This window comes from Puma concolor, chromosome D3 (genome assembly GCF_028749965.1).
Source record: "Puma concolor isolate L17-30 chromosome D3, mPumCon1.1.hap2, whole genome shotgun sequence".
Taxonomy (NCBI): domain Eukaryota; kingdom Metazoa; phylum Chordata; class Mammalia; order Carnivora; family Felidae; genus Puma; species Puma concolor.
In genome coordinates, this window is record NC_141678.1 from 27,542,199 (window position 1) to 27,565,799 (window position 23,601).

The 23,601-nt window shown below is 56.4% G+C and overlaps 1 long non-coding RNA gene across 1 annotated transcript; it reads right to left on the reverse strand.

The window, feature by feature from the left end:
* Window positions 1-15,630: 15,630 nt before the first annotated feature.
* On the reverse strand, window positions 15,631-23,193 carry LOC147575438 (uncharacterized). Its single transcript, XR_015242713.1, has 3 exons — window positions 23,039-23,193; window positions 22,482-22,548; window positions 15,631-16,250 (listed from the first exon to the last, which is right to left on the reverse strand). It is a non-coding gene; the product is annotated as an uncharacterized LOC147575438 (long non-coding RNA).
* Between the last annotated feature and the right edge of the window lie 408 nt (window positions 23,194-23,601).

Genomic DNA, 23,601 nt, shown 5'->3' on the forward strand with positions numbered 1-23,601 from the left:
TGCGTCAGTCACAGGCACACGGAGGCCCCAAAAGGGGAGGGATTTGCCAGGTAGTGCAGGCTGCCATTTCACTCCAGTAGCACCCAATGATGGTCAGCGGGGATGTGTCATGCCCCTGCCCTCCACCCTAGCCATGAAGGCTAACATCAGTGTGCCTTGGCCACTTTCCCTTCTAGCTAGGCTGACAGTGGCATCTGCCCAGGGAGAAGCGTTTGTCCTGCACAGAGCCCACAGGAGCAGGATGAGGCTGCCTTTGTGGGGGATGTCTGTTCCGGTGCCACACAGAGTCCCTGGAGCTCCTAGCCTTCCACCCTAGCCAGCGCCGCCGCTCCCCAGCTCCATATGGGTTGGGTGTAGGTAGACAAGGTGGCCCTGAAGGGGAGCTGAGTGGGCAAGACCAGGCCCCTGTCTTCCAAGACCTGACAGGGGTCATGTGTACCCTCATACCACTGCTTGTGGTCTCATGCCACCTGCAGCTATGCCTATGTAGGCATGTGCCCAGGCATGTGTGCACATCCACCACACTGCATCCCAAACACATGGGTCTGCATGCCCCTGCACACACATGAGCACACACAGCACATACACAAGCAGGGCAAGGACCACACGTATGCACACACATGCACGCACACGTGTGCTTGCAAACACGGCACACACAGCACAGGCAAAAATATGCACATGCACGTTTTCTCAAGGCCTGGGCCCGTGAGGACTTAGAAACAAAAGGAAAAGAGGCCATGTGGCCCGTGACTGAGGCTCCCCCGTTCCCCTGGGGCAGGGGCCTTTGGGAGCAGGGTGAGGGAGGAAGCACAGTGAGTTGGGGGAGGGAGTGGGGGGAGCGTTGCTGGTGGAGCCAGATGGCGGTGGGGGCGGCCAGGGCTCCAGAAGCCCAAGGGAGGAAGGAGGAGGGGGGAACGTGTGCAGCAAGCAGGCTCTCAGCTCCCCTGCCCAGCTCTTCAGTGCCCATGGTGTGCTCAGACCCTCCGCACCCTGGGGGCCAGGGCAGAGTCAAGGGCCTCTTCTTGATCCTGGGCTCACCGGCACTGCCTGCCCACTATGTGGGTCCTGGCAGTTTGCCCCTCTGCACAAAGGACACCAGCACATCCAAGCTCAAAGACCTGACTGCCTTGCCCCCGGCTCAGAGGGGGCGGCTCAAGCAGGCTCTACAGGAATAGGGACACTATTTGCTCAAAGCTCCTCTCCCAGCCCCTCTGGGCCTAGGAGACCCCATTGCTCGCCCTTGATAGCCTTCTCAGAGGCAGCTCTGTGGAATCTGGTGTCGAGGTGTCAGACAGCTTCTGTTGTTTAATCCAGTGTTCACCTGAGCAGACCATGCCATACCTAAGAAGGTGTAACCAAAGTGCTAGATCTGGGGAAGAGGCAGGGCTCCAAACTAAGGCTGACAGGTTTTTGCACAACACAGTGGCCCCTGGGTTCCCACCACCTTCCTGGGAACCAGAAAATGGCAGATGACTATCTGCAAAGAGCTTTGAGGCCCACCTGAGCTCCTCAGCTTGCATGCCTCCCAGGACAGGACGTTCTCTACCTATGTTGAGCCTGCTCTTCACTGAGTGATACCTCAAGGCACTTTTAAGGCTAACTGTATCTGTCACCAATGCTCCTCCCTCTGGCAGCTCAGGAGACTGCAGGGCTCCATGCTGAGCAGTGCCTTGGCTGACCACCCTCAGATGCCTTGATGGGCCCTGCCTCCACAGCCACACATTCATCCTTCCTGGTACTGTCAGAGCCCACAGCCCATCTCTTGGGACTCTGCACCCCACCTCCTCCAGAAGGGAGAAACCTAGACCTTGACAAGGAGTGGGGACAAGGGGCCAACCAGGTCTTCAGAAGCTGAAGCAGGTGGATGGGTGAGCCCAGGTGGAACTGGAGGAGATAGAGGGTGGCATCCCACGGATCTTGGAGACTGTCCTGAGAGGGGCTAGGACCGGATCTGATTTCCAGAGAAAGTCCCTCTGGCTGCTATGTGTGCAGTGGAAGCTTGTGCAGTGCCGGGCGAGGGGAGGAGGAGGAAGGCTCAAGCAGGGTAGGGTGGGAGGATCAGGAAGGACATGGCCGCATTTCGAGTTGGATCTGGCAGAAGGCAGAGATGGTGGGCAGGGCTCCCGGCGTCTGCCCTGAGCAGCCGGCATGGGGTGCCCATCCCCAAGGTGGGGGTGCAGGAGGAGCGGCCACCGTTGTCGAGGCCCAGGAGACATCTGGGCGGGGGTGTCGCGTGGGCTGTGCGGGCTGAGCTCAGGAGAGGGGCCCAGGCTGGAGGACAATTTGGGAGTCGTGAGCGTTTGGGTGATATTTACAGCCCAGGAAGTGATGAGATCACCGGCCGGTGCTGGTGAGGGGCAGGGAGGAGTGGTAGTGCTGAGCCTGGGGTGGCAGGCTCAGCTCCTGCATGCCCCCACCAGACCCCAGACCCCTCAGTGGCCCCCTGCTGATTCCCTGAGGTGGGGCCCCTGGCTCCAGGTGGGTGGGTAGCTGATGTCCAGCCTCAGTCTCTCAAACCCTGAGATCTGCACAGGAAGCTAATTAAAGCCACGAGAAGTGGTGTTGAGTGTGCTAACCTCCCCCAACACCGGCTGCTGGTTTACAGTGGATGCTCCTGGCCCCAATCCAAAGATGCCAGGCCAGCCACAGGGCAACCTGTGGACAGAGCATCCTTCACAGCTCACAGGTCAACACCGCCAAGAGCAATCAGTGGAGGGTTACCCCGGGGCCGGGGCTCGCTGAGGATGAATTGAGCAGGTGATTAGCCCTCTCAAGGTGCTGGGGTCAGGGCTGGGCTGCTCCAGAGGGTCACTTGTCTGGCAGCCCTGACTCTGGGGTCCTGGGACGGCAGTGAGGCACAGCCACAGACCTTCTTGAGGGCCAAGAGGTCCCTGGGACCACTCTATGCTGCCATCCACCCAGGGCTACATGGTTGGCTCAGATCCTGGGATAGCAGAACCTGCCCCCATTTATCTGGTTTCTGGGGCTTTTTGCACAGTAATCGAAAGAATTAGAATGTTCAGCAGCTGATGGTAGACTGATGTCCAGTGAGACCAAGAACATGCCGGAAACATGTTTACAGGGAAGTGTTTATTGGATGAACTGGGGCTTCGGGCAGCAGGTTGGAGGCCCCTCCTCACAGCCAGGGCTTCTGCCCTGGTTACAGCGCTGCCCCAGCCCTGCCCCAGCTCTCACATGCGTGTCCTCCCAGGAAGAGGCTGCTGACATCCCCAGTGTGCAGATGATGACACTGAGGCCCAGAGGCATGAAATGACATGCCTGAGCAGCAGTGGACCTACCTGAGGCCACCATGCTCGTTCAGACACACCCACTGCCCACGTGGCTTTGCCCCAGAGGGTTGTGTGGCCGGCACATGGCTCCCTCACCACACCTCAGCTTCCTTACCCCAGTTCCAGGACGGCACATGAACGGAGCATCAATCTCTCCACCTTGTGCCAGTTAGCCTGGCAGTGTCACCCAGCCTGGCGGTGTCCCTTAGCCCGAGGGCATCACTCAGCCCTGTAGGTAAATACACTCTGATCTGTGGTGGACATGTGACCACAATGACACAGCTGGTCCCACTCCCACACAGCATCTCTGGCAGGCTTGCTCTAGGTCCTGCCTTGTTCACCACCTCCCATCTCCCTTTTCCCATCCTGCACGGGGCTGAGGCTGCCCTGGAGACCCAGATGACAGGTCCAGTCACTGTGTGCAGCACAGCCGAGGGGCTTGGCAAGGCTCCCCATACAAGGCATGGGCAGACCCAGGGAGAGAGCAGCATTCTGGATGTGGCCCTCCCCATGTGGCCAAACTGGAATCCTTTGGGAATCCAGGGGTCCTGCCTCCTCTCCTGGCACTACTGCCCCCTGCAGCTCCCAGTGACAGAATGTCTCAGGATCATCTTCCCTGTACCCTCCACCGTGCTTCAAGCCCTTAGCTCTGATACAACCCCCTCCCCCAGGAAGTCCTCCATGGAGGACGATCGTCCCAGGCTGATAGTCACCCAGCTGGGAGGTCACGGAATGGATCCATAGCACCCAGACCTTGCACAGCCAGGGCTCAGGGAGGTCCAGAATTGGGTCCTGTCCTAGGGCAGGTCATCACACCTCACTAGCCCTCGGTTTTCCTGCCTGTCATGAGGAATGAATAAATCCTCGTGGTAGGCATCCCTGCCACAAAGCTGCTGTGAGAGGGGCTCAGTTCAGACCCAGCACTGGAGAGTCTTAAAGACTGACAGGATAGCTGAAGCCCCCAGCAAAGGAGCTGGATCAGGTGTTCCTGCTGCACCATCTCAAGGCTATCCCACCCTCCAGGTAACCCACACACAGCCGGCTTGTCTTCTTGTCCCTCAGACCTCTGTGCAGAGCACACACTTGGATGCCCAGGCCCAGGAAAGCCAAGGGAGTCCCCTGAGGCCAGGCAGCCGGTGGTGGGGCCAGGCTGGGCACCTGAGCACACCTCACCCCTGTGGGGTTGCTGGAGCTGGCCTCAGGGACCCCTTGCCCTGATGTCAGCTGAGTGCTCAGCCTGCCTGCAGTCCTGAGCATTGCACACACAGCATTTCCTTCCTTCCTGCAGCCGACTGGGGGTAGGGAGGCTAGGCAAAGACCATGGGAGGGCAGCAGGACTCACAGCCAGCTGTGCAGATGACCTGGTCAGCTCTCCCCCAGCACATGGCTGGTCTGCCTCAGTGGAGGGGGGCTTTATGTTCTGGCCCAGGTTGGGGAAGGGTGAGGCCCATTCATCCAGAAACCTACCAGTTCACCACACACTTATTAGGTACCTACTGTGTGATGGGTAGAACTAATGGGACTCCTTCCTGAGGACCAGCAGGGGTGCTGCTAGGGCCTCTGCCATCAACTCTCTGGGCCACCTGGGCAGCAAAGGGCCAGCCTGGGACTGGGTGTGGGGAGACCGGTTACATGGTCTGGCATGTTGAATCCACACAGATGGATGCACGAGGGAGGAGCCTTCTGTTGTCCCTGCATGCGCCCCAGCTTTGGCCCTCCTAGACAAAGCACAGGGACAGTGAAAGGCCCCTTCCCTGGCCCAAGCCCAGCCCGCTCCTCTGAGGGGAGGGCTAATTAAACCTGCCGCCGACAAACACCGGGGAACTAGAGGCCTCCGATCTGTCTTCACAAAGGGCTGTGCAGAGATTTATAGGCAATAAAGGAACATCCATCTCGGGGCAGTCAGAGGAACGGCAGTTGGGGCAGGAGGGGTGGGTGTGGGGAGGCAGCCCCCTCCCAAGGAGCATGGCAGCTGCATTTTGATGCTCACAAAGGAGAGGTGGGGGCCAAGGCTTCAAGGGACTCTCACCAAGGAGGGAGAAAAATTAATGTGAACAATTAGGGAATGATGAAGACCTTGCAGGGAAAACACCTTGACACACGCATCGCAGCCTGGGAGGGTCTCAGGGATGCAGAGCCAGTAATGGCAGAGTGGGGGTTGGGGGGATACCACCTGACAGGGAGCAGCTCAGAGACAGCTTGATGGCACACAATTATTTTTGAAAAATGATGGAACAAAGAGAGAGCAGAATTGGGGGGATGGGGGGTGCTGCTGCAGCCTCCGGGGTTCCAGGAGCTTCTGGAGGGCAGTTGCTGTGTCAAGTTGGGGGAGGAGTGTCTCTGTTTCAGGGCCACCAGGGCTTCTGAGAACCAAGAGAGTGGGGTCCCTTGGCCACCCAGGAGCAGCAGCCACACCTGTCCACCTGGAGGCTCTCACCAGTACTCCCTGGATCCCCGTACTAACCCCTCTGCTCCAGGACCCGTCTCCTGTGGCCAGCCATCAGAATCTGACTCTGCCTGAGTTCCGACTGCCTGTTCATGCATCCCACCCTCCTGTCTGTGTACCCACCACTCGGTCCATCCGTAACACCTTCCCTGCTCTTCTCAATGGGCCCCACTCTGTCCATCAGATCCTGGTTGGGGGGACTGTGGTTTTTCTGTCCCCAGGGTCAGTATCATCCAGGACATGCCCCCCACTCCAACCACAAACCCCCTCCAGTCCTACAGAGGGACAAACTGGTCACAAGACCATGTCCCAGGCCAAGCTGACTCAAATGACCACCCAGGCAAGGGCAGCGGCGCTATTGCCCCCATTCCTGCCTTGTCCAGGAAGGCCTGTGGCCCCCCCACCCCAACTGCTGGGTCTGAGCTGTTCAAGGGCCTAGGCCTTGGGGATGTGGATGGCTTCAGCCCTGACATGCCCAGGGGGCAAAATGCCCCCCAAACCTGCAGGTTTACTGAAATACAAAGACTTGCAGATTTTCCTACCCCATTAGGCTCATTCTGTAAAAACCAACCCCAATTAACACAACCAAATAGAAGCACCCAGCATGCCGCATTCTAGAAATAGGACATGTGCTGGGGTGAGAACGGCAGTGCGGCAAAGTGAGGGGGCGCCCGGCATCCACCGTCTCCACAGTAGCATCTCAGGAGAGCCTCAGTGTCCTCACCGGCTGATGTGGGCATCACAGACAGCAAGCACAGGGTCTGGCACCCAGCATTCTCCACCCAGTGGGTCCTACAGATGCTTTAAGACCAGGCTCTGAGGACACCTCCTCCCGGACGCCAGTCCTGACTGCACCCACTCACCATGGAGTCTGAGCCCTCACTCAGCACTCTTCCCACCACTGATGAAGCCCTAATCATATCAGGTATTGTCTCAAACCCTCCAAATGTGGCCCAGGGTGACCTTGTCTCCTACATATGACAGGCAAGTGTCAGGCATGTGCTGGGTGCTCCTGGAAAGGCTTCCTTGGTCTGGGCAGGGCATAAGAACAACCGAGACACCTAGAACAGCATCCACCTTCCTGGGACCATGGGACCGGCCTGAGCCAGAGCCAGGCAGTGAGTGACATACGGCCCCGTTAAGGGGGACCTTGGCATCCACTAGCCTTGAGTCTGCTCCTCCTCCTGATGGCTGAGAAATGGCCACCTACCATGCTATTAGTTGTCTGTCTCCAGCAGGGTCTCTGTCCTGTGGCCCTTAGCGGCTGGGACCCACCATCACCAATAGGAGGAGGGGACTGAAAAGGACAGAGAAGGAAAAGTTGGTGAGGGCAGTGGGGGCCAATGCAACTTGGATAAGAGAGCTCTCACCTGGGATCCCTGCACAAGCAGCCCCTCATCTTTCACCCAAAGCACTGCTGAAAACCAGTGAGAAGCTAAGAAGCAGTGGACCCTCCAGACAAGGGGCATCCTAGCCCTGCTGGAGACACTGAAAGTAATTTTTTCAGCCCAATGGAGAGCCAGCCTGTGGTAGCTGTCATCCTCCCCTGTGTGTCACAGCTGCTCAGTCCCCAAGGGCCCCATGGAATGAGGGACTCACTCCTCCCCACCCCACCTGGCCAAGCAGATGCCAGGAAGGCCATAGTGGCAAAAGGAACAGCCTGTGCCAGGCACCAACACAGGAGAGCCAGAGGCTGATGGCTTACCCTGAGCTTGGGGAGCCTCAGTGGGGGATGGGACTGAGCAAGGACCTGAGCCAGGTGTGCACGGGCTCACCTGGCTCCCTTTCCTGCCTCCCATGAGGAGTGGGGGCAGGGTCTCCCCAGGGAATCCAGTGAAGGGTGCTGAGGGTTAGAGTAGAGGGAGGTGACCCTGGACCCCAGTAGAAGGATGAGGCTATAGGGTTTGCCCCACCTGTCTCTGGGGTCCCCAGGCCCCTTCGATGGGTGACTGCTGACACGTGACACAGAGCCTTCGTTGCTCCCACCTGACCTCTAGCTTGGCTGGCTGCATATCAAGCTGGAGATTGGAGCAAGCACTCAATAACGCAGAATTTGACTTGCAAAATCTGCGAAGCCGTGCTAATAAGAGGACCTGTGCATGTGAGAGTGGGGGTAGGGACCTGAAATCCAGGCTTTAAGGGCAGAACACCTCCGGGCTCAGGGGACCCTGGGCCTGCCAACCTGGCCCCTGTCTGCTCAAGACCGAAGGGCATAGAGTGTTTTGAGCAGGCAGGCAGCCCAAAATAGGGGAACAGTTCACTCCACCTGCCAGTCCCCCAGCCTTAAGTAGGCAAAGCCTTTGGGGTCAGGATGGGGACCCTCAGCCTACCATGTGTGGCAACTTTTCCTTCCCTACACCCTTGCGGGGAAGGGGCTAGGAGTGGGGCATCTTGCCTGACCTCTCCCTCACACCATCTAATTTCTGAGGGCCTCACACACCCCTCCTGCCCCAGCCAGGACCCCCATTGCTGTGGCTCCGAGTATGGGTCATCCTCAGTCCTTATGACAGCAGCTCACTCCCTCCTCTTGGTTCCCCATGAGGGCTCAGGGGCTGGCAGAGTAGGCCTGGCAAGGTCAAGGAGCTCAGCACGGGCTGAGCTCAGCACACAGATGGGGTCGCCTAAGGGTGACATGTGGGGAAAGGTGCTGTATCAGGGGTGGGTGTCTCCATGGGACAGGCCATAGGCACGTAGCTGGGGTCAGGATTGAGGACACCTTCCTGGACCATGTGCAGGCTGAGACAGGTCTGGTCTGAGTTGGGGGCCACAGAACATGAAGAAGCTCTTTCGTGGACCCCTTTAGCGCATGGCACCTGTGGGAGGGGGATAGAGGGAAAGGAGTGAGAGGCAGGCCAGGGACCCCAGTGAGCCCCAGGGAGAGCAACATATTCTCCTTCCCCTTCTCAACATGTTCCCATCACAACACTGGCCACGCCAAGTTGTGGGTCAGTCCTTGGTGCTGATGAGGACACAGTCTAGGCTGGATACTGTGGCCAGCTGTTCATTTAACAGGAAATTCCCCAATTATGTCTCTGTCGCTGAGGCCAGCAGGTATGCTGGCTGCGTGTGACCGTGGCCTAGAAGCGGAGCTGATTTGGGACACCCAGCAAAGGTTTGCAACCATGGGGCATTTTCCCAGCAATGGCTGAGTGGATTGGAGGGCTCCTTATTCCCCAGCCCCTACTGCCCACAGGAGGTCCTTGTCCTCCTGTGTCCTGCCCGGAGATGCTGTGCCCGCCCTCCACCTCCCCTCTGCACCAGGCTGGAGCCTGTGCATCCAAGTCCTGTACCCAGAGCAGACCCATCACACTGGCTTAGGGGCCCGGCAGGTGTGGCACCAAGTGGACATATGAGGAGAAAGACTCCCTTTTGGGTATCCAGCATTGTCACCACAGCACTGTATAGTCCACCTACTGCCACTGGTGCCCAGAGGCTGTGTATGGCTGCCCGGGGCAGGCTGGGCCCAAGGGCCCCCCACCACCACCCCCGCGCTTAGCCTGGCCTGCCACACCCCCACACTTCCCCTTTTAATTGGGCCTTCTCCCTGACAGAGTGCCATGTAGGCCTGTTCTGTCAACGTCGGCACAATCTTTGCTCACTGAAGCCTGGCGGAACGGAGAGGCCAGTACAGCAGAAATAGCTCCAGGCCCCTGAGAGCCTCTAAGCAGGAGCAGGGAGAGGCTTAAATCCTAGGTGTGTCAGGGACATCCTGGGTCCATGGAGGCTTCCTAGACCTCCCCAGGCCAGGGTGTGGTCCAGGGCCCAGACATCTCCAAGAGACGCAGGGAGGTTCTGCACCCAGCTCAGGCCACAGGGGCACTGGGCCAAGACAATGTGCAGGGTTAGCCCTGGTGGGGCATCCAGCCTGGGCAGCAGGACACAACAAGACTCAGGACAAACTGCCATCCTGCCTCCTCCTCGAGAGTTGGTGTGGGGCCTGCATGGGACTTGAGTCTTTTCCCTCCACCAACCGCTTCTTCCTACCTACCTGAAACAGAATCCCTGGTTCTTGTTACAAATGCAGGTCCCATTCTCTCACTGGAGGGCGGGACAGCGAGTCTGGGGGTCCGGAGCTGAGCAAGTGCCCTGAGTAACTCCTATGACTGGGCACATTTGGGACATGGACCCCAAAATGCATGGAGGACTAGAGAGGAGTTGAGCGGGGCTGTCGGGCTGGCCTCTTGCTGGCCTCCTGCTACCAGGGGGGTTGCAGCTATAACTTCGCTTTCCCAGGCCTCGGTTTCCTGGTCTGTGAAATGGAGTAATGATTAAACTCATAGCACTGCCTTCAGACAATCACCAAAAGGCCCTGGCCCAGGTCCGCCTTCCTGGCCCAGCCAAGCACACTCACTGAGAAAACTGGGCACCATGGGCTGCACCCAGGGAGGGCCAACCTCAGGTGCACAAACTGCATGCACACGCAGACTCTCATGCACACACAATGTGTGTACAATGTACAGAGGGAGATCCCAGCGTCACACCAACACGTCACCTAGCCCATCAACTCTCAGGCTGAGATTTCAGCGGATTCGTTCTCTTCTGGGGTTCTTATGACTGTGGCTCCACTCCTCCAGCCTGTGCCTCCCCTCCTCCTGTCACCACACAGTCCACAGCAGCAGCTAGCAACAGACACATTGTCAGCCCAGGGAGCCTCACCAGGGTGCTAGGTCCCCATGGAGAGACTCCAGTTCCTGGGACTTGAGCTCCTGCCATGTGCTGCCTCGGCCCTGGGAAGCAACACTTGTGCCCACATCGGGTGTGCTGTCACCTCTAGGCACTCACTGGTGTTCAGTGCTAAGACACAGAGATGAGCAGGTGGGTCCCACCTTTTAACCCTCCCCTCTGTGGACTGATACCACACAGCAAACTGTACTCAACTTATAGTGTTGACCTCCTCCCCAGTCATTGCCTACCTTGACTGTGGGATCCCTGTGCCCAGTTCAAGGGAGGGAGGGTGGCCTGGAAGGGCCTGTTCCCAAAAGGCTCTAGAAGCTAAGGCCCCCAAAGTCTCTGCCCTGTTCTGCATGCTCACACACTCTTCACCTTTGCAGGGTGTATTGTTCACAGTTCGCTCAGCATTAAAATCAGAAGCTGCTGCTGAAATTCCAACAAATTCTGGCCCCAAAGGGCAGTCACTTCAGTGAGCCATGGAATGTGATGAGAGGGGCTGGACTGGCCTGAGATAGGCACCAAGCACCAAGCGTCCACACTAGGGCGAGCACTAGCCAGGAGCCTCCCGAGAGCTTGGGGGCCTCTCCAGAGACAGACGGAAGCAAGCCTGGGCAGGGCAGCCACAGTCTGGGGTCAGCTCTCAGCAACTTAGCCTGATCTTGTGTCCTCCCCATGTGATGGCACATAGGCAACGGCTGCCCCAAAAAAGGGCCAGAAGGAGCACAGCAGTGTCTTCTGTGACTGTTCCCACCAGGCACATTCTCAACCACTGAAGCTGGGCCTCCAATTCCATGACCACATCATTGGATGGCCTCCAGGACCCAGACAGAACTTGGTTGTGTCAGGGTGCCACAGCCCACAGCCCCGTGGCAGGGTTGGCAGGGTCTGAGGTTGTGTCAAGGTCTTTGTCCCTGGTCTCTTCTTTACCTTGCGACGGGGTCAACACGGCCTCTGCATCTGCCCCCTATGCCTGTCTCTGGAGAGCACACCCTCCAGGTGGCACCCCACCCACACCTCTTGCTTCTCTCTGGCTGAAAGCTGGGCCACAAGGAACCCTGGTCTTCTTGCCCCAGCGTTCACACTCAGGTCCCCTCCTGGGCCCTTTCTTTTCAAGACCCCACATTCAGATCTGGACTCCCAGGAGACTTAGTGACCTGGAGGGAGCAACTGGCTTCTTGGCCACTGTGGGGTTGGATCTGGGAGTCCCCATGGTGAGCCTCAGACCTAAGTCACCCCCTTGCCCGTGCCTTCTGGCCATGCAGTGCCAGGGCCTGCTGACACCCACCCAGTGCCCCTCCGGAAGTCTTGTGGGTCTCCCAACCCCTGCCAAAACTACTCTGTGTGTCTCCCGTCTTCCCAGGAGCCCCCTTCCCAAGCCTTGGTACTTCTGCAGGGTAGGATCGGGATGGAGATGGGCATAACAAGAAGAAGTTTGGAAGTGTAGAGGTGGATGTGGCCTCTGGGCCATTGTATGCTGGGCTCACCCAGAGAACAGTCCAAGGCTCCAGGCAGGCAGTGGGAGACCCTGAGTGTGCACATCCTTGTGCTTCAGAGTCCCCTGATCCAGACTGTCATTTTTCAAATTCAGCAAGTATTTGTGAGCACCTTCTGTGCATGTACATAGTTGAGGGAGACACTGGTGTGGCCCTCAGAGCAGGCACAGGTCTACAGAGTGGGAGGAGCTTATGGGTGTCACAGAAAGCCTACCCCTGGGCCTTGGCACTTGCCAGTTCCCCACTCCCACTCCCTCTCTGTGCACTCTCTCCGGTGACACCCTCCCTCCTGCTCTGGGCCCATATTTCCAACCCACCTTCTCAGCAGGGCCTCCTGGAATACCCAACTACCTCAGCGGTCCTCCCTGACCTCCTTGAGTTCACTGTGTATACCCAGGATCAGCCCCAGAGAATACTACTCTATCTCCATTACCACTGCACTCTACCAGGCCAGTGTCCAGGAGCCTTAAGGACTACCTATGACAACTGCCACGGGGATATGGACCTGGGGGTCAGAAACATCTCAGTGTCAAGGAAGTGGCCAGGAAGAACATGGCCCAGCCCTCTATGGTATCCTTTGCCCATCCTGAGACTAGGCCTGGCATCACCCTTCTTTATATAGGAAGCCAATGGGAAGCTGGATCCAGTAGAATCACCACCCCAGGGAGTGGCTTAGACATGCTGACTGTAAACAGCTGTTAGTTTCTTGGAGAGCAAACTTAATTGTTTTAATGGCAGAGTAGTTATTCCTCACCGTGCAGCTTGGAGCTGCGGGCCTCGGAAGTTTTGTGTCCTACTAGTTGGCCCTCACCCTGGACAGCCCTGCTCGGCCTTAGAACCTTGTATAAGCCAGTCAGGTGAGTGATGGGTCCTTCGCAGGAGTGGGCTGTGTCCCTGAGACCCTCACAGGACCCCAAGCCAGGTGTGCATCTGTGAACATGCTGGGGGGTGGGAGGTGGGCCACAAGTGCATGTGGATACATGTATGTCTGTATGTCTACATGAGTGGCCATGTGTGTGTGCATGTGTGTCCACCTGTGAGATCATGGCATCCATCCTCCCTGCTCAAACCCCTGCATTTGTCTCCACCTGGCATCTTCCTCTTCCCTTCCAGGGGTCCCTAAGTCAGCCCCCTGGCCCCAACTCCCCACCCAGTGCAATGGGAGGAGGGATCAAGGACCAAGAATGTGTACTTCTCCCATCACAGAGGGCCTAGCTGTGTGATGCTGGGTGGCTGATGACCCCTCTCTGGACTCACTGACACCATACTACCCTCCACATGAGGTCAAATGTGTGCAGAGCTCAGGGATTTTGCCCCAGTCATTCCGGCTCTAGAAAGGATCCTGGGGTGGTACAGAGGGTCCTAGCTGGGGAGAGGTCTGGGCTGGATAGCTGTCCGCAACACAGCATAGGGTACAGTGCCCATGCCAGGTAAGGAGTCCCCAAGCCACAGGCAGGAGGAGAAGCGGGAGTTCTGGGCAGCTCAGGCCTGCTTGGCCCTCCCCAGCCACAGCAGAAAACATCCCGAGGCCGGAGTCCACTCAGCAACTACACCGGTCGGCACAGTGGCCTCGGTGAAGACAGGAAATCCATACTAAGCTGAGCAATATTTCCAGCGAGGTCAGACCTGTTGGCAAGGGGAAGGCTAGTTGGGGGGGATTGAGCCAGGCTGGCTACCCTCACCTGCTCACAGGCTGAAAGCAGGCGGAAGTGTCCAGGCCAGGTCCCCATGCACCTCTGTGAACCAAGTCAGACCATCCCAGGGCCAGGCCCTGCCTGGCTCTATCTACCCTTGGGAGGCATCCCACACATGAACCCTGGGGCCAGGTCTTCTCTTGTAGGTGGCAGGGTCACAGGCACCATGCATCTGCCTGCCCCAGCACAGGGGAGCAGTCAGGACAAGGATAGCCTTGCTGACCAAGAAGGAGCCAGTGCAGCCTTCTCTCAGCAGCCCCTTCCCCGCTCCTCCGCAGGCTCCAGGGGCTGGCAGAGCTTCAAAGGTCCCTCCTGGGGTCCCTCTCCACTGTTGCCTTCCACAGGAAGCTGTAGTCCTGGATATACCACCTGCACCCTACCTGTGACTATCAGTGGCAGCTCGAAGATGCTCCTTTGGGCCCCCAAATACCTTGGCCAGGCAGGGTGACTGATGGGATCAGGGTCCTCTGTCCCCCAGGAGATCTACTTACCAAGTGTGAGCCCTAGCTGTCTGGCCCCAGGTGGGGGTGGAGTGGTGCTTCTGGAGTGTTTGCGAATGACTGGATGAATCAATGAGTGAATGAATGAAGAAAAGTACAAATGCCTCAGGCTTCCCTGGGAATTGCCCCAGGTGATGACAGGACCCAAAAGTTCCACGGTCCCATGGGTGGGGGTGCTCCATTTAGGACCCTGGACCCATCTTTGTCTGAGGTTCCTGTCGGTGTTCTTTGGTTATCACAGGACGGCCTGGGTGTCCTGGCACCAATCCCCCACTGCACAGGGTGGGCAGGCTACTCTGTGCAGCCCATGGGGAAATAGAGGCTAGAGGTGGAAGCTCCTGTCGCTGCTCCCCAAGTGTTTCCCATTGGCACCTTCCCACCTGCAGGAAGCAGCCCAAGCCACATGGTTCTGGACAACAGACTATTGGGAAAGAGTGGGGTAAGACACACCTGGGCTGGTTCAAGTCCTACATATTCTCTCTCTCTCTCTCTACCCAGAAACCAGCAACATAGCTGTCCATCAGTCTGGGTCAGTAAGTGACTTAGAACTGGGTCCCTCTGCCAAGCGCTGTGGCATTCAGTATAAACAGAAAATGCTCCTCTGTTGCTTTAAGATTTGGAACTGTTTGTTTTGCCAGCATACCTTGGCCAGCCTGACTGATAGGGGGGACAGCTGTTGGGTGGGTTCCTCACTAGATACACAAACAGGGCCACAAGCAGGGTCTGAGGCTGCCCCAAGGAGGCAAGTGTGGAACCCTCCCTCCCAGGCAGATGTTGAGTTGATGGGCCAGCCAATCTGCAGGCTTGAGGCCCATGAAGGTGAGCCCAAGAGAGAGGACTTGATTGGGGCAGGCCAGCAGGACAGGTATGCTGCCACTGTAGGTGGGTGAGCACTCCATAAGACAGGGAAGAGACTAGGGCTGTGGCCCCAGTGTGGTTGGATTCTCCATCAGGAGCTGTGTCCCATTGGCCCAGTCGGGCTGGCTCGCTGGCATGTCCACCGAACTGTCCCCTGGACTGGGTCATCTCATCAGGTTGAACCTACCAGCCTTCATCTGTTTCTCTCTTCCTCTGCCACCTAGCCATGCCCCCTCCCTCCCCCAAGTCAGACCCCACCCTTCTCCCCTGACCTGACCACAGAAGCCAGGCATAGAAACATGTGCACTGGCCCCCAGTAGCAACCAGCACTCACTGTTCACTCCTCCAGGCTGGTCTGTCTCCTTTGTCCCCTGTTGGGTCCCAAGTGCTAGTGCAGCCTGTGCCTGACACACACTGAACAGCCTTGAGGGGGTACCATGGTCACCCCATTTTACACAAGGGGACACTAAAGCTCAGAGCCACGAGCCCTGGCCCCACAGGCTCTGCCACACAGAGGTCTATCATCTGAGGCACCCAACCCCCCCACCACCCTCAGGCAAGGCTTATCAAGGAGCCCCTAGACCTCCATGGCGGGGTGGAGGGGGGGTTACTGTGTCGCCTGCAAAGGCATGTTTTCATTAGCAAGAGATGAATAATTAATGCCATGGCGCCTTTGAAACTGTTTTGGTTTTTATTTTAAACCTTTTTTCTATGTATAGAAACAACACTTCCGTTACTTACCAAATTTATTTTTTAATAAACACGGCAGATATTTATTCAATCCCTAGTGCTCCCTGGGGCAGACTGGCCCAGGGGCATCAAGGACCTGCCCAGCACCACCATCAGCTCCCACCTTGTGCCAGTGCAACCTCCAAAGTGCACAGTGGTGACAGAGGACAGCGGTCATGGGTGAGGGCACACAGCTCTCCTGCTGCCTCTCATCCCCTGTCACAGACCTGGGATGGGGTGATGGGTGGGTGGTACGAGGTCTGACATGGGGCAGGATGGAGCCCAGGGTAAGATGGGCCCCAGGTGGAGTTCAGGTGGAGGCTGGGAGCTCCCATTGCAGGGGTAGCACGTGATGAGAGGCAGGTCATCTGTTCTGGGAGGCGAGGATGTGAGGTCACTGGCCCCAGGGAAGCACCTGCTTCCCACCATCCATGAGGCCTTCTTCCTTCTGTTGCTGAGCCTGGGACCCGAGCTGGGGGCCTGGATAATTAAACTCTGTGATCCTCTGGGCCGAGATCGGCGAAGCGTTGATTCCTTAGCTCTGCAAGTCCATCCTCAAATGCTTGCTGCTTTCTCAGAGAGTAAGTCAGAAACACTTATTTTTAAATTACAAACCAAGCAGTGTGGGCAGCAGCAGAAAAACAATATGTTAACACTTCCCAGGCTTGAGGCTCTGAGTGCCAGGATGCCAGAGTCCCTCAGTCCATCCGTGGCCAATATCATGGAGTGGACATCTCGACCCCATGCCCCTGTCTTGCTCCCCAGCCGCGTTTCCTTAGCTAAACCATGATGCTAAACAAAGGAATTAGGACGTAGACATTTTTTTCTTGCAAGAAGTCATCATTAATTTTTTAAAGTGTGCAATATTGTCCTCCATGAAACATGTGAAAAATGAGTTGTCTGTTCCTAATAAATATTTTCTAGATTAAGTATTTGTAATGCTATCAATTATTTATCTCCATATATGGAGAATGCATAATTTGTAATAAAATGCAGAAAGGGTTTTAATTTTTCTGCACAATATATGAAATTGAGTTTTTGACTAATACACAAATAAATTGACTCTAATCCCATCCTGTCACAGTGTACGTTATTGTTTTAGGTATAAATCTCTTATTTTATAGATGTTTTCAAAAAATTAATCTCCAATATTTAAGGATCGGAGTAAATCTCCCTAACGGGGTGTTTTCAGCGGGTTCCCATTTATAATACTTGTCGTTTCCACATGGCCCCCTCCACCCTCAAATAGTCAACTGTACATGCCAAAATCTCGCCAGGCCTCTGCAAACACTTATAAAGGTTCATAATTTACAAAATAGATGTTGTGTTGCCTGTAATGAGGAGACTCCAGGCCCATCAACAGTAAGATGCCCGGGGCCTGGCCCCATCCTGCAGGCTAGGGGGTCCATGTGGTTCGGGGTCCCCGGTCTGGTCGCTGATGGTAAAGTGGAGGCCAGGCCCATCCCACACATGAGCGGGTCCCAGCTGAAAAAAGCATGTCCGGGCCCTGCTTGTGTGGCACAGAGACTTGGGGAGGGAGGCAGAAAGGGGTCAATGTGTGAAGAAATCAGCAGGGACCCAGGAGAACTGGCATGTGGCTGGGTGAAGGCCAAAGAGAGACAGGGGAGAGAGCCCAGCCACAAACATTAACCTATAATCATTAACTCCACAAACATCCGGGTCATGAGATACGCCCACTGAACCCAGTAACTGCACCAAGCACTTGTCCTATTCTGGACACTGGAGACAGATGCATAGGGGGAGCGTCTCCCCTTCATAGTGTGACATCCGGTGCTGACCACCCCAGGCCCAGCTAGGCCAAGCCAGGAATGTTTCCCTGAAGAGGTGTTGCAGTATAGTGAGTGGCACCCAATCACACTCTGACTTGACACAGCTCGCTGTGTGACCCCAGTGAGTCTGTCCCCGACCCGGACCTTGGTTCCTCCAACAGGAAACACAGAGCCCAGGTTCAAGCCACCACAAGGCTGCAGGTCAGGCTGTCCACTCTCATCTTGGAGCCCAACTCCCAGTGAGGCTGGCGGCTCTGCAGGATACAATGTTGTTGGGATGTTGACACCCCAGGCATCAGCGTGGGCTCTAGGCCCAGGCCAGGCCAGTCCCAGTATCTCCCCCTCCTAGCCACATCACAGTGATTGGGTGCAGGGAAAGTTGCATGACTCAAGCCAGCTATTCAAGATGCCTTCTTGGAATTTTTCAGGTGGAAGCAGGAGGTGGACCCCCTTTCTCCCTGGAGCGAAGTCAGGAGGTACAAGCCTGGCACTACGAGGGCCACAGGTCCAGCTTAGGGATCAGCCACTCAGAAAGGTTGACCATGTAGGGAAGTGGCAACAGGGGCTTGGAGGGGTCTCCTAGGCACTCTGGGTCCTGAGTTCCTGTGTCCCAGGGCCAGCTCATCCCTGTGGTCCTGAGGCCATCCTAGGAGCCACGAAGTCTCCACTCACACTGTCCTGAAACAGTTCCCTGGGCCCTGGGGCGGTGGGGTGGGGTGGGGGTGGGGGGTCACATCAGAGCCTGGGTGCTCTTGGGGCCGTGGGAGCACACACTGATGGAGCCAATACTGATGTTCTAATAACTCAGGGAATGGGTTGGAGGGGTACAGAGCTGTCTGAGATGCCTCTTCCAGGCTCTGCACGTTAGGAAGCGACAAGAATTGTTTCATCAGAGGTACTTGATAATTGGAGAACCAGAGGGTAAAGTGTATTTGTGAAAACCAGGACTCAAGCCCTGAGAATTAAGAGCAGGACATCTATCCACCTGACCACCCATTGCTGCAGAACACAGAAAGCCAAAATGCCAGGCAGCAAAAAGGTATAAAGCAGAGGGGTGAAATAGGCCAGTCACAAAAGGACAAGTACTGTAGGAGTCCACTTATGTGAGGTCCCTGCAGCCATCAGATTCATAGAGACAGAAAGCAGATGGGGGTGCCAGGGGCTGGCGGAGGGGGTAGGAGTTGTGTTTAATGGGGACAGAGCTTCAGTTTAAGAAGATGAAAAGTACTGGAGGTGGATGGTGGGGGCGGATGCACAACAATGTGAGTATGCTTAATGCCACTGAACTGTACGCTTAAAAATGATTAAGACGGTAAATTTTATGCTACATGTATTTTACCACATTAAAGAAAAAAAAAGAATGTTTCCCCTCCAACCCCCCTCTCCCCAACATTATAGGTCTATATGCCACTGAATTTTTTTAAATACATAAAAATAGGTCTCTGGTTCATTCTAGATTTACTATGCAGAATCACCTACCGAGTGAATGTCCTGAATATGCAATCTTTAACTCAATAAATGGATCATTTTAGTTAAAAAAAAAAAAAAAAAAAAAGGAAGGGAAGGAAAAGAGCATAAAACAGGGCCCATAAAACTGGATGACTGAAGCAAGACACGGCACCAGTCATGAATGATGTCAGTGTCTCACATTGTCCTTCTAGAAGGCAGATGTCCTCGGATGGGGACAAAGCAATGGAGTACCATCTGCGCAGCCTCAGCAGAGTCAGCGAAGGAGTTCATGCAGGTCGTGTCGAGAGGGAAGCAGGAAGACAAGCGAGGACCTACATTCGGAGGAGCTGGGTTCCAGGTCACAGTGGTAGAGGGACATTCTCGGGGGACACAGACAGAGCAGGAAACAGAAAACGTCCCATGTCTGAGATGTCCCCTCCAGAGGGGATGGCTCCTTCTTCTCTTACTCCCAAATTTTACCCAAATAAAAATTGTAACGAACGGTCACAACAACCATGGGAAGATGGGCAGCCAGGAGAGACACGACCTAGGAAGGGGGCTCTGCCCACCCCCACTCAGGCAGGTCTCTAGGCCCCAGTGACTCTAGAGGGTGACAGGCCTGAATGGCTCAGTGGGACAGGCATGGAGGGTGGGCCCTCAGCGTACTGGGTTCCTCAGCAGACAGGGGGCTCCAGGCGTCAGCTCCCGCAAGGAACCATCCCCATTGCCCTGGGCCTTCCCAGCAGGTACAGCGTTAACCAGGCCTTTTATTTTCTGTGTACTGATGCTTTGACATTTCAGGTTCTGGCCGCCCCTGAAGGGACTGTCCCTCCCAAGGTTAGCCAATCCCTAGAGCGCAAACAACTCATCCTCGAGCACACATTTCATAGACAAACTAATCAATCCAGAGTCCACTCCCAACCACCTCTTGCATGGCTCCCACACTCTGAGCCTCTGCCTACCTGTCCAGATCACCCAGGCCCGTGTGCCAGACAACCAGGGATAGCCCCTATGGCCCCAGTGCTGAAATCATTCAAACTAACCAGTCCTAAGACTGCTTCCCTGTAGCTTTCCCTCAGAAACCACAATAAAGGCTCCTGCCCCCAGTATCCCTCTCCCACTCTGCCGCTGACCTACCCTTCCCGGTGGCCCCCTGGAGCACGGTATGCCCCCTCCTTTTAGGATCTGTGAGTAACCAACTATCTTCTCAATGACAGTTGTCTCCTGCTCTGTTGGCTTCGGCATAGCTGAATAATAATAAAACCTAGATTTCAAACAGGCAGTTCATGACAACAGGGACAGTGGAGGGGGGGGGGGTCACCAGGGGCGGGTGGTGAGTCTTGGGGGTGCACAGGGGCACAGTGGGCCCCATCCCTCTGGGCCAGCTCCTCCCTCACCTGGTTGGGGCTTGAGTGTAGAGGGTGGGACAGCAACTCTCCCTCTTGGGCTTCTAGGGCCTCCTGGGGACCACCAGCGTCCCAGAATGGCATAGAGCACAGTGGGCGTGCAGGGGTGCCGGGAGGGTGCCGAGAGCTCTGCTGGGCAGAGGCATCTGTGCAGTGGGGGTGCAGTCTGTGGTGGGACCCTGAGCCCAGAGCCACCATGACTGTGGCCTCACCCTGAGCAGGACTGCCCATCATACTGGGGGGGGGACCCAGCCACTCTGCCAGGTTCAGTCCTTCCGCCCTGAACCCTGGCACCTCTGTCTAGCACGGAGGGCACTTCTGAGGCCAAGGACATGGAAGGCTGAGTAAAGTGGTTACCAGGGAAGCTATACAGCCTCAATTTCCCTGGGGGCCTCCTCATCCTGGGCTGACAGGAAGGAGAATCCGTCTCAGCAATGGTGACAGGCAGGATGGCGCAGGAGCGGCTGAGGCAGAGCTGACAGGTATCAATGAAAACCATGTTTCATGGTTTTCAGGAGCACTAGGGCCAGGAGGGGCTGAGGGCTGGGGTGCAGGGTGGATGCAGAGCAGGGTTGGGGGGGTGCACCCCGTGAATTCATGTGGAGAGCGCAGGAGAAGACATAGTGTGTTTCCCTGCCCCCACCCACCTCTGCCCTTACCCCAGGTTGTTGGGTGGGAGCTTGAGTTTGACAGCAAAGGATACTGCACTGGGCTGGGGGGCCCAAAACCCCAATGGGCTGAGATCGAGGATGTGGAGGACTCCCATGGCCCAGGGTCAGGGACATGGTAGCATGTGGGCTAGAGCTGGGTGTGAGCCACAGGTTTGGGGTGTGAGTGGGCAGTATAGACCAGGGGACAGTGAGAATCAAGCTGCTATTCCCTGCACGTGACACCCCACCCGCCCCCTGGGAACCCCTCAGAGCTCTTCTCTCGGTGGTCAGTCCCTGTGAGGGGCCTCAGGGACATCGGAAGATGCTCCTGCAGCACAGCCAGCACAGTGCAGGGAGGCCAAGCAGGAGAAGGCCAGGTAGGAGGAGCCTGGGGCTCTTTCAACCAGGAGAGCGGGGCCCAGGCTCCTCCTGCTGTCAGGTAGCCCTCTGGGAGCTGGACGGTGTCCATGGGCCTGGTGGGCACAGGAGAGGCCCCAGTGACTGGCCACCCATAGGATTGCTGGGTAGACAAGCAGAGGAGCCTGGAGTCACAGTGCAGCATCTTAAGGGCTTTGGGGACTGACTCTTGGAGGAGCTCTTGAGTCTGCAGCCCAGGGCTTGCTGTGGTCAGCAGCACTCGACCCATGGCACTGCTGGGCATGAGTGTACTCCCATGCCCAGGCAAGGTTCATCTACATACACTGTCCCTCCAGGGCTCATGGGTCCTTTGGTCAGCCCATGACCGTGGTGCAAGGGGGTGGCCCACTACACTGGACACAACATCCCACAGGCCTGATGTACCTCCTCTGTGTCTCCTGCACCCTGGATAGTAGGATCCCATGTGCCAGTTGGAAGGACTTGTCTAACACCTGTGGCCCTGAGCTGGGATTCAAATCCCCAGCTCAGATGCCAAATCCTGGCCCCACCGGCTCACTTCCTCCAAAGAGACCCTCCCCCCCATCAGGTACAAGGGAAGGTCCAAGCCTTAGCCCCAGCCTGCCACCAGGCCTTGCTTTCCTGGGCCCTTGCTAGCCACTGTTTCTCATCTGGCCTCCCTGCCATGAACTCCACTTGTGTGTGTGTGTGTTTGTGCATGCACTCCTGCGCACCAGTGTGTGCTTGTATACACTTATATGTATACATGTATGTGCATGCATGTGAGCCTGTGTGCACGTGTATGTAGACAATCAAACTACGGTGGCTGCCCCCAAGGACTATTCTCTGGAGAAGCTCTGCCCCCAAGTCCTCATGTCATTATATATTCAGAACATTGTGGGAACTGATTCTTAAATGGACTGAGGCCAAAACAGCACCACACTGGCAAGGCACTCATGCCCAGGTCCAGGGTGCAGGACACCCCTCAACCCCACACTGAAGTCCAAGCTCAGAGTGTCAGGAGCAGGCAGAGGTAGGTGGGCCCTGGGAAGCACTCAAGTATGGATTCTACTACTTAGGAAAAGACAGGCATTTCCTGTGTCTGAAAGAGGGCAAGACAGGGCACTCACCTTGGATGACAGAAGCCCCGCCCACCAGCGAAGCAGGTCCCAGATCCCCAGATGAACCGCTTGCCTGCTAAGGACAGAGACACAAGACAGGAAGAGGCTAGAAGCCTGGAGAAGCACCGTCTTCTCCCCCACGTGGAGATTAGGTGCCATTTTATTAGTGGAAATAGACTTGGGTGTTGCAGGCCTTGACCAAGGAGTCAGAATTTTCTATGGGGCCTCAGAGGAACTCCCAACTCTTGGAGCCCCCAACAAGCACCAGAATCCATGGTGAGGTTCAATATCTATGGCAGGATCCCTTCCCCATGAAGACAAGGGTGGCTGGAGGTGGGTTTAATGACAGGAAATGCAGAAATTGCACACACATGACCCTGGCAGGGTACCAAGACTGGGAGGGCAGTGTGGCCCCAGACAGCAGGGCTGCTCCACTCGAGAGGCTGGATTTGTACCCAGTTGCCCCCAGACTCAGTTCCATAGCCATTGTGGGCTGTTGGGCAACCTGGGGCAGGTACCATCCCCTCAGGCCCCAGTCCCATGTGTGTGGACCCCTCTGCACCTACCTTATCATGTGTAAAAACTCACAGATGCTGCTGTGAGCACCAAGACACTCCTCTTGCCTTACAAGTGGACGGCACAGGTAATGCCCCATCAGGGCCCCTGGCACCTAGGATCTGGGCCCCCAGAACCTGCCAAAGCCAGGCAATCCTGATCTCCATCATTCCCTGCATATAAAAAAAAATGTTTTTAACGTTTATTTATTTTTGAGAGAGACAGAGACAGAATGCGAGTGGGTTAGGGGCAGAGAGAGAGGGAGACACAGAATCCAAAGCAGACTCCAGGCTCTGAGCTGTCAGCACAGAGTCCGACGCGGGGCTCGAACTCACGAGCTGTGAAATCATGACCTGAGTCGAAGTCGGACGCTCAACCGACTGAGCCACCCAGGCGCCCCCATTCCCTACATATAGATGGTGCAGGGCCCAGCTGGACACTCCTCTTCATGCCAACCACAGCCTGTGCCCACCTTGGCCCCTCTGTGACTCAGTTTACCCTTTCCTCCTTGCCTGGAGCCTGCGGAGGCATCCCCGTGGTCAGGCATGGGGCAGGTGGAGGCACAGCCCAGCAA